General features: G+C 40.0%; 1 long non-coding RNA gene across 1 annotated transcript; it reads left to right on the top strand.

The window, feature by feature from the left end:
• Positions 1–6,246: 6,246 nt before the first annotated feature.
• On the top strand, positions 6,247–10,797 carry LOC124253479. The gene is made up of 3 exons (XR_006892220.1): positions 6,247–6,331; positions 6,499–6,501; positions 10,786–10,797. It is a non-coding gene; the product is annotated as an uncharacterized LOC124253479 (long non-coding RNA).
• The last annotated feature ends 500 nt before the right edge of the window (positions 10,798–11,297 follow it).

The following is an 11,297-nucleotide window of genomic DNA, read 5'->3' on the forward strand; positions in this document are numbered from 1 at the left end:
AGGTGGAAAGCTATTACAAATAGTTTGCTTAATTTTGCTGTCACTCATTCATTAAGATTTATCATCCCCTTTCAATTTCAATTTCTGACTGGCCTGGTTTAATTTCTTGAGCTTACTGGGCGCTAAGTGCAAGTATGTCTTCATCATTTGCCACATGGTTTTCCAGTTTACTTGTTCTAAATCCAAGGGAACCTGTCACAAAGTGATCAGGCTTCTTCCGTCTTACATGTTTGGCTGACTGACTGACTGAGTTTGGTTTTACGCCGCTTTTAGCAATATTCCAGCAACATCATGGCGGGGGGACACCAGAAATGGGCTTCAAACATTGTACCCATGTGGGGATTCGAACCCGGGTCTTCGGCGTGACGAGCCAACGCTTAACCACTAGGCTACCCCACCGCCCCTTACATGTTTGGATACATTCAGCATTGCTATGGACAGTTTCAGTTTCAGTAGTGGCAGATACGTTACACTTACTACCAGTGCCTGTCGGCTCTGTTGAAGGCCTGTTAACACTTTCACAGGTTTCAATTGTTTTGGCCTGCCTGGGTTGAAGAAATTTAAAATTGTTTTGTATTTCTTTTCGGACATTTTAGCTAGATCTATCGCCTGCTTCGTCGCATGGTATAAACATCCTGTCCCAGAATGCAAAGAATGACGTCATGTTACCTCCTGTCATGCCCAATTGAAACCAAAATGGCGGCGGCCATGAGAATGACAAATAACAGACGTTGAAAGGTTTCATTTTGGGATACGTTTTGAATGTCAGAATGTTAAAAAGTAAACATTTTGTCAGTTTTATTTAAAAAATCAAGACAGTAAGTTGAATTTTAAGCGTGCCATTATGGCACATCTGAGTAATTGCATCCGTGCCATTTTCAATTTACCCGTGCCCTCGGCACGCAAATAAGGGGAATTTCGATCCCGTCACTCTGTAAAAACGTCATAATCCCCTTTCTCGCCGACATGTGTTCATTTGCCAAACGCTGTATAAGCCTACGATAGCGATTAGCAATTGCTATCAAAACAGTTAAAATACTTCTTCTGATTGACACTTAAGGTAGCGTCTCTCGTAAGAAAAGCTAATATTTGATCAGTAGGAACTGATTAATTTGCACCATATATGCGCCTCTCGGCCTTATTGAGTTAAGTCAAATTTAAATATTTTCCCCTCAATGGATTTACTAAGACTTTGAGTTTGACGTTCACTGATGTTGTCTGAGTACAAAACAGTTGGAATTATTTCTGTTGCAATTTGTTTAGGGTCAAACTCTAATTCTCCTGGTAGACTATGGCCTATAGCCCGACCATGCGGTTAGCCCCTGCACGTCAATAACGGGAATAACCTCAAATCCAAAGGTTGTAAGATCACTGCCTTTCAATTTGAAACGTTGTAGACAAGGAATTACATAAATTCGTTAAAATGAATGCTCATAAATACAATGAAAGAGTCAGTTGTTGATGCAAAATGGTTACAACATAGTGAAACAATAGCAAACGACACGGGTACACGCGACACGTGTTCGTGGAGTTATTAATATTCATGAGTGTATTCCTTTTGTGGAACGTATCACACGGCATCTATGACGCCATTGGTTGAGATTTTGACCCTTGATGTCATAGATAAGGGTCATATGCTAATCGCGAATACACTTGAGGAATGAGTTTCGGTAAGAGAAAACAAGACATGACTCGGGGCGAAAAAAGTGATATTACCCATACGGGCTAGGATACACAGGTGATTATTTTTGTGATAATCGCACATGTGCTTTTCAGTGATTGGTCCGCTAAGCAGAGAAGAAATATGATTGGTTGACGGAACTACTTTTCATGATCCAAGTTCATTGACAACTTGTACCGTTTCAATGATCATCAGAACGTGCTGTAATCACACATTCCGAGATTTCAAAAGAAAACATAAAAGTTAAAGAATATGAGTAATCTTTTTATTAGACGTTATTATTTTGAATAGTAGTCTTTTTAAATTTTATAATCCTAAAAAAAACCACCTTAAAACAATCGTTTGCATTGTTTGTAAACAAACATGACCGCCATTAGGCTAACCCCGATCAAGGTCACTGACCTAGTTAAAGTTGACGGTGACCAAATAGGAAGAGTGATAAGAATTTTACAGCCCTTGAATTCCCAAAACTTGTTTGTTGTTAAAACTGAATTCGGGGAAATAGAAACAGCAAGATACCGATTAAAGATGTTATCTGAAAGTGTAACAAGTGAGTCGGACACGGCGTCTATGCCATCGAACCAGAAAACAGCTCCTTTCTTACCGGAATCAGTGCTAAATGTTCTTCTTCAAGATGACTTTTTTATATCCATGCATTCCTAATCAATCCGAGAGGTTTGTCCCAGTAGCCGATGCAGAGATTGACACATTTCATAGACTCGGATTCCGACTAGAGTTATCCTTCTTGGAACTGCTGTACTCTACTGTGACGTCAGTGTAACACGCTTTCCACAGAACAAAATGTTGTTTAATCTTCAAACTTGTTGAGTTTCTTGGCAGGAAACTTTTTCTAGATGTATTCGTGGGATGATTGTCTTTTAGATTTCCCAACTGTTAACCGTTGACTTTCCCAAAAATTGACAGGCTTTGCCGGAGTGTGTTTCAACACTACACCGTCCCCCGTCACTAGACACGCGTCAGTCGTAAATGAACGATGTTCCGTCGGACTGACTGGATCGAATAAATGTTTAGCTGTTATTAAGTTCAATGATCATTTTTATCATATTAACAAATTTTAATTAATTATTCCAGACATAATATTTTTGTTGTATTTTGAAGCGATTTTATGATGTACTATTTTCCATAGCGTAGTTATGTTATTACCGCTGGTGAAGTTAGGTTTAATACGCACATGAATACGAATCAGCTTTTTGAGGTTACAAGTCCTGTCTCCGGGTGGTTTTTATTTCGTGGTTCTTCCTTTTAAATTACATTATGGGTAATAAATAAAATAACCAACTCGGTACGAGTGATTACGGGAATTATGCCTCGTTAAAATTATGTTCAGTGCCACGCCAAGGCTCGGCACTGTGAACATTATTTCCCGTTATTCTCTAATTAATAGCTTGTCTATTACTTACCGGCCTATGACTGACGACGCTCGGACTGACGTCATCGTTTGTGCTGGAGGTGACGTTAGTTGTCCCCGTGTCGTTCACAGAAGAGGTGCTGATGAAGCCATGGTTAACTATTCCAATATTCCCCTTTATCCCGATTGTCTCATCCTCCTGTATCGGGGTAGATCTAGCATCCTCTACAGCTTGTTGGAAGCCGCCATCATCAAGCCTATCATTGGTGTTTGTTGCAGCCATGTATTTCCTTTGAGGCAACGTACCTCCATTGCCAGAGGGCACAGGTCTCGATGCAAGGTGTTGGCAGAAGATTCGGGAGGCCACTCGACGGTAGGATGGGAAGGCCAACAGAAACAGCGGCAGCTTGAAGACAAGGTACATATAGTTCAGGAAAGCCAGGCTGGTTCCAATAACGAAGAAAAGAATGTCATTCTCACTTTCGATATAGATGCTAAAGGTCTCAAAAACGGACAGAGGTACAGATGCTACCATGTAGGTGATGCATACGAGAAGAATGCCCTTTGCTTGACGGACATACCGCTTGGTAGAAGAAGTTGATGTGATAGAAGTGTTCTCCTCCTTGCGCATAAAGAGACATATCCGTATGTAGGCGATGCTTACCGTGACAAGAGGCAGAATGATGTTCATGGTCAAAATAAGCCCTGCAAACCAGACATTTTGTTCAGTAATATTCAGCTTCATTATGATAGAATCACGTTCCAGAATGAAGAGATTATCCGCTGCAAATGCCAGATTCCAGGTGCCAGTGGCCACGAGCCAGGATGCTGCAATGAACATAGTGATGTATTTTTGTTTTTGGTAGATTTTGTAGGGAACAGGATTGCAGATGGCAATGTGAAGGGCGAAGAGTGTCATGGCCAGTGACAGTCCAGACTCGCAATGCAGGATGCCTACGACGACCCTCTGGACAAGCATGGCGGTCTCCAGGATATCTCTGTGTGGGTTGGAGTACATGATCCCATACAAAACAAACCAGGACAGTCCAACTCCTGCGTCAGCCACAGCCTGGTTCATGAGGAGGCGTCCTGAAGCTTCCATCTTTGTTGAGGCCTTGTAGATCAGCAACATCAAGACAGTGTTACCAAGTACGTTCAGAACATCAAAGCAGGTGAAAGTGATTTCTGTTATCTGCAGAATGCTGTCAAACAAATGAGTAGTTTGGTTAGCGTCATGGACGTCACATCCAGCCGACATGTTGCAGTCCATGTCTGTTTGTTGAGGAGGTAAGAAGTCGGTGACATTGAAGCTCACGGTTGATGTGTTGTCCATGCTGGCTGGCTGTCACCTCTCCAGTGAAGTGGTGTTACCGAAACTTGTACATAGTAGCAGGTGGAACTGACCAATGGCAGACCATGTTTTCTATAATCAATAACTGCCAAATGATAGGCTCGAGTACTGTGACACGGACATGAAGAGGCGTTACCGAAGCTTGAAGATAGTAGCAGGTGGAACTGACGAATGGCAGGCCATCCTTTGTTGGAATCAATACCTGCCCAACGACAGGCTCGGCTAAGGCGACCGGAACGTCTTCAGAGTTAGTGACCCTGATAGATTAAAATTCCTAAGCAAACATAACACACACAACAAAGTAATATTTGTAATCAGACATCTGTTCGATAATTGTAAACATTGAACATATGTTTTTTGCAATTTATTCCAACTTGAGATTGTAACTTAGATATAACTGATCACGTGTTGGTGACCAGACTACTGCTAGCGATAGTCACAAACGTTACATACACGACTTGAATACTGGAATGCTACTTGCAAATATTTGTCTTGCCTAAAGCTAAAATAAATCATTTCAATTTAGGCAATGCGTTAGCTCGAAAGATATTTGTTAATCAACTTAAGATTAATATGATTTTTGATCCTGACTGCAGAGCTACAGATAACCTTTTGGGTACTCGCTTTTGTTCATCTCAATTGGCTATCCTAATTTTCCTTTGAGTAACGTAATAAATTGTACCCACCTCACTGAAACTCAACTGGGTATTTTGCGATTTTCCATTAATTGTAAAAATATAAGAGAGTTTAACTGTTGGTTTACGTGTTTGTTATTTACATTTGATCTGTAATAAGAGAAACGATAAGAATGACTGCAAGTTGTCAAGTACATGTGGTGAAATAGAATCTCTCAATATACCTCATTTATTTCATCTATCCACTGGTACGCAAGCTAAGATTTGACATTGTTGTGTGTACGCATATAAGATCGCATTTATTGAGTATTTATTTTCAAGCGTACTTGTACGCCATAGACATAAATGAAATTGAGTTTTCACGTAAATATTTGCGTACTTTTTGCAGCTTATGTGTACCTCTGTGACTTAAATTCCTCTCGCTGCCACCTTTTCTAAATGTGGTTTTGGAATTGGAATCTGATAAGAATAATTGGCTAGGCAGAAGCCAGCATTTAGACAGACAGACAGACAGACAGACAGACAGACAGACATATAATTTAAATAATGTGAGCTATTGGTACATAATGCAACCAAAATGCAAACATAAATAATACATACATGCTGAATATAGGGTGAAGATTGAAATTCAAGATTATTTTATAATGGTAGGTTCACGTCTTCGTTTTAATACAGTTGAGAGGAATGTACATGTAATCATATGCGTGATGGCCATGCAGATTTATTATCATCAAGAGATTTGAGCATTTGGTAGGCTTGAAAGGGAAGTCTGCCACACTCTCCAAGCACCATGCTATTGTTTTTGTGTTTGCTTTTTTTGTTTTTATATTTATTTATTTATTTTTGTATTAGCATAAAGACAGATGCTACACTTGCGATACATAAGTACATATATATATAAAGCGGGGTGTTACACCACTTCTTTGTGAGTATATCTAAGTATATCTATTTCACATACACAAGAAAATATTATCCACGGATGTGAAAGTAACATCCTCGGAAATGTACATTTTGTTTACATACTATAATTGGTTATATTAGAGCAAATATAGGATATAAGTACTAGAAGTGAAAGTGTGCAAATAGGAGAAGGGAGAAGAGTTGATGGCATGGGAGGGGAGAAGACGGTGGAGGGGGCGTGTTGGTGGCTGCGTGTTTAAATTTGTTCAGCTGTAAGTGTCGGCATCAATGTTGACTATTTGGTTTTTAATGTGGTACTGGCAGGGCCATAAATATATTTTCCAATGTTATAAATTTGCTTGATATTTTTTATCAAACCGGGGAAATGCAAATTTGTTTCTTTATTTCTACACATATCAATATACATTTTGAGAATGTTATACAAATGGTTTAACAGAATGCTTTGATTGGGGTCTCCAAGTAGGATAATTGATTTTGATATTATTATGCTGAACAAAATAAGTTATGGATATTGGTATTTTTATGATTGATATTTTATCAGTTTGTCAATGAATAAAGAGATCATTAGTCATAATTTCAAAATTTACATATATCCCTAACTATTTTTGTCCAGTATAATTTCGTCTTGGTTGTTTCTTCAAACCATTTTCCTGCAATCATAGTGTTTCTGGTTCCTCAGTGCAAGGAAACCAGTGACTGCGGTCAGATGTCCCTATATTATGAAGAAAAGTTTGTGTTGTTAAAATGCGATGAAGAATTTTGTACTGAAACTTTCTTGTCCTATTATCAATGCAAAAGTTGTTGATAATAGAAAAAAACATTTTTGGCATGTCCAGTTTGGATTCCCATTTATTTGAAATTTTGTCTAACGTGGCTCTAACCTTATCACATAATGTTTGGTAGATGAACTTACTGTCTTTTGACGACACTAGTCGTTTCAACATATCACTTTTACTTTCTTCATCGATTTTATGTGTAAGGTCATATTTCAACTTGTTTGTAAGTTTGAAAGAGCTATTGTTGATATACTTGCTGACTTTGAGAAAAGTCTTACAGAACTTAAAATGCACAGTTTAAATTTGTTTGCAATATGTGGTTCCCAAAATCTCGGGTCTATAACACAGAGTAGGTGTAATCATGGAGTCAAATATCTTAAGAATGTGATTGTGACTAATACATTCGAATGCCTTGAAAAAGTCAATAAAAAGTCAATAGAACCTTCCATTTTTCTTTGACAGATATTTACTGGCCATAGCTTACAGGGTGGAAATATGGTCTGTTGTTGCGTAATCATGTCTGAATCCAGCGTGTGCCTCTGTAATTGGATAAGTTTTGGTACACCATTGTTTCAATCGGTTATCAACTATTGAGGCTGGAATCTTGCACAAAAAGTTTATCAATGAAATTCCTCTGGATCTGTTTTAACAATAGATTTATGCAAAGGACATATGATACTTTTACCCCAACATTTTGGAAAAAGTGAACTATCATACAATTTGTTTAACAACTTAGTTAATATAGGTGATATGCAGTTCTTAGTAGCTTTATAGAGGTCCCCAACTTATCCAACTAATATTTTTCAAGCTTAAAAATACCTGCTCTTCTGAAAAAAGATCATTTAGTACATCTAAATGTTCATCCTCTATATCAGTGTCAGTGTCCATATCACTCCACACATCCTCTATATCAGTGTCAGTGTCCATATCACTCCACACATCCTCTATATCAGTGTCAGTGTCCACATCACTCCTTACATCCTCTATATCAGTGTCAGTGTCCACATCACTCCACACATCCTCTAAATCAGTGTCAGTGTCCACATCACTCCTCACATCCTCTATATCAGTGTCAGTGTCCATATCACTCCACACATCCTCTATATCAGTGTCAGTGTCCATATCACTCCTCACATCCTCTATATCAGTGTCAGTGTCCATATCACTCCACACATCCTCTAAATCAGTGTCAGTGTCCACATCACTCCTCACATCCTCTATATCAGTGTCAGTGTCCATATCACTCCACACATCCTCTATATCAGTGTCAGTGTCCACATCACTCCTCACATCCTCTATATCAGTGTCAGTGTCCACATCACTCCACACATCCTCTATATCAGTGTCAGTGTCCATATCACTCCACACATCCTCTATATCAGTGTCAGTGTCCACATCACTCCTTACATCCTCTATATCAGTGTCAGTGTCCACATCACTCCACACATCCTCTAAATCAGTGTCAGTGTCCACATCACTCCTCACATCCTCTATATCAGTGTTAGTGTCCACATCGCTCCTCACATCCTGTATGTCAGTGTCAGTGTCCACATCACTCCACACATCCCCTATATCAGTGTCAGTGTCCACATCACTCCACACATCCTCTATATTAGTGTCAGTGTCCACATCACTCCACACCTCCTCTATGTCAGTCACATCACTCCTCACATCCTCTATATCAGTGTCAGTGTCCACATCACTCCACAAATCCTCTATATCAATGTCAGTGTCGACATCACTCCACACATCCTGTATATCAGTGTCAGTGTCCACATCACTTCACACATCCTCTATATCAGTGTCAGTGTCCACATCACTCCACACATCCTCTATATCAGTGTCAGTGTCCACATCACTCCACACATCCTCTATATCAGTGCCAGTGTCCACATCACTCCTCACATCCTCTATATCAGTGCCAGTGTCCACATCACTCCTCACATCCTCTATATCAGTGTCAGTATCCACATCACTCCTCACATCCTCTATATCAGTGTCAGTGTCCACATCACTCCTCACATCCTCTATATCAGTGTCAGTGTCCACATCACTCCTCACATCCTCTGTATCAGTGTCAGTGTCCACATCACTCTTCACACCCTCTATATCAGTGTCAGTGTCCACATCACTCCTCACATTTTCTTTTTAGTGTCAGTGTCCACATCACTCCTCACATCCTCTATATCAGTCACATCACTCCTCACATCCTCTATATCAGTGTTAGTGTCCACATCACTCCACACATCCTCTATATCAATGTCAGTGTCCACATCACTCCTCACATCTTCTATTTAGTGTCAGTGTCCACATCACTCCTCACATCCTCTATATTAGTGTCAGTGTCCACATCACTCTTCACATCCTCTATATCAGTGTCAGTGTCCGTATCACTCCTCACATCCTCTATATCAGTCACATCACTCCTCACATCCTCTATAACAGTATCAGTGTCCACATCACTCCACACATCCTCTATATCAGTGTCAGTGTCCACATCACTCCACACATCCTCTATATCAGTGTCAGTGTCCACATCACTCCTCACATCCTCTATATCAGTGTTAGTGTCCACATCGCTCCTCACATCCTGTATGTCAGTGTCAGTGTCCACATCACTCCACACATCCCCTATATCAGTGTCAGTGTCCACATCACTCCACACATCCTCTATATCAGTGTCAGTGTCCACATCACTCCACACCTCCTCTATGTCAGTCACATCACTCCACACACCCTCTATATCAGTGTCAGTGTCCTCATCACTCCACACCTCCTCTATGTCAGTCACATCACTCCACACATCCTCTATATCAGTGTCAGTGTCCACATCACTCCACACCTCCTCTATGTCAGTCACATCACTCCTCACATCCTTTATATCAGTGTCAGTGTCCACATCACTCCTCACAACCTCTATATCAGTGTCAGTGTCCACATCACCCCTCACATCCTCTATATCAGTGTCAGGAAGGAAAATTTAAAAGTTCATTAAAATGTTTATAAAAATAACCATTTATCCATTATTCCGGAGTAGCTGAAAGATTCACCTTTCATGATATTAACACTTTGTGAACCTGTTTTTGGTCATTCTCTCATTCACTGAGTCTTACCTGTGCTTTGAAAATTATTTGGAATATTCTTCATTCGATCGATCGATCGATCGATCGAGAGAGATATTATAAACTGTTTTCCTACATGACACGCCATGCTTTGTTATAATCAATACCTGCCCAGCGCTCGAGTAATGCGACCGCGGACGTGTTCCTTCTACAGGGCGGTGGGGTAGCCTAGTGGTTAAAGCGTTGGCTCGTCACGCCGAAGGCCCGGGTCCGAGTCCCCATTTTACATGCATGTGTTACACTAAGTTAAACTGACTGACTGACTGAGTATAGTTTTACGCCGCTTTTAGCAATATTCCAGCAATATCACGGCGGGGGACACCAGAAAATGGGCTTAACACATTGTGCCCATGTGGGGAATCGAACCCGGGTCTTCGGCGTGACGAGCCAACGCTTTAACCACTAGGCTACCCCACCGCCCCCACGAAGTTAAACGTTACATGAAACCTGAACATAAAAGATCATATAAACAGGACTTGGAGCCATTATACATTTCAACGGGTCTGTGCTCCAACGGGTACCTAGACAACTTCTTTGAGAGGCATTTAGAGGCAGTAAGGAATGATAACAATATATGGATGCATAACGTCTTTTTTGTTTTAGTGACAGTGACGCTTGGGTGTAGGTTGTAAGACCTTCCTCACTTGCTTGATAACGGTGTTAGAACAAACACCGAAACGTCCTACAACAATATACATGTATTGTTATCCTTACGGGTACCTAGACGGCAAATCTGTTTTGTTTTATTTGTGTTTTGCTATATTTTAGCTTAAACTTACATTATAGAAATTGATTAAGAAGCAGTGGGACTTTGTAAAGTCTTAATTAGCTCACAGTGTACATGGATGGATGGACTCCCTTTCACATACAAATATTTGTTCAGACATCATTTTAAGGTGAATACAAATTGGAGTTTCAAATTCTAATTAGTAACTTATCCTGCGCGTGTTTACTGTGTAATTACATGTATCTCGTGCCTTGATTAACACGTTCTTCCGTCAATTAACAGGTACTTCCGCTTTGTTGACAACGCTTTCCACTGTTGTATGGCTACATATCACATCACACGGGTTTTCTTCCGCTGCTCTTGGTTCCAAACAATCGAATTTCATACTGATTGTGAGGTGTGTATGAAAGAGAATGAAAAACAGGGAATAGAGTTCTAGACAACGGCAACTGCTATAAGACGGTGTGTCACGTGTCAGTGGCGGAAGTATTTAGAAAACCATTCACTGCAACATATGAAGCTGGTCATTAATTAGATTACAAGACTAATTAGCCTACAGATGTGAATGACTCTTGAAAACACTTACCTTAACTCTGACTGAGTGATGTAGAAGACATTTGAGCAGGGGAGTTTATTATATATTATTAAAGAATATCGGCTTCCCGTGATATAATATGAAATGGAATCTTAAAATACAAACTTCATTAGGCTTATG

Source organism: Haliotis rubra, unplaced genomic scaffold (assembly GCF_003918875.1).
Source record: "Haliotis rubra isolate DU_JTF1 unplaced genomic scaffold, ASM391887v1 Scf541, whole genome shotgun sequence".
NCBI lineage: Eukaryota > Metazoa > Mollusca > Gastropoda > Lepetellida > Haliotidae > Haliotis > Haliotis rubra.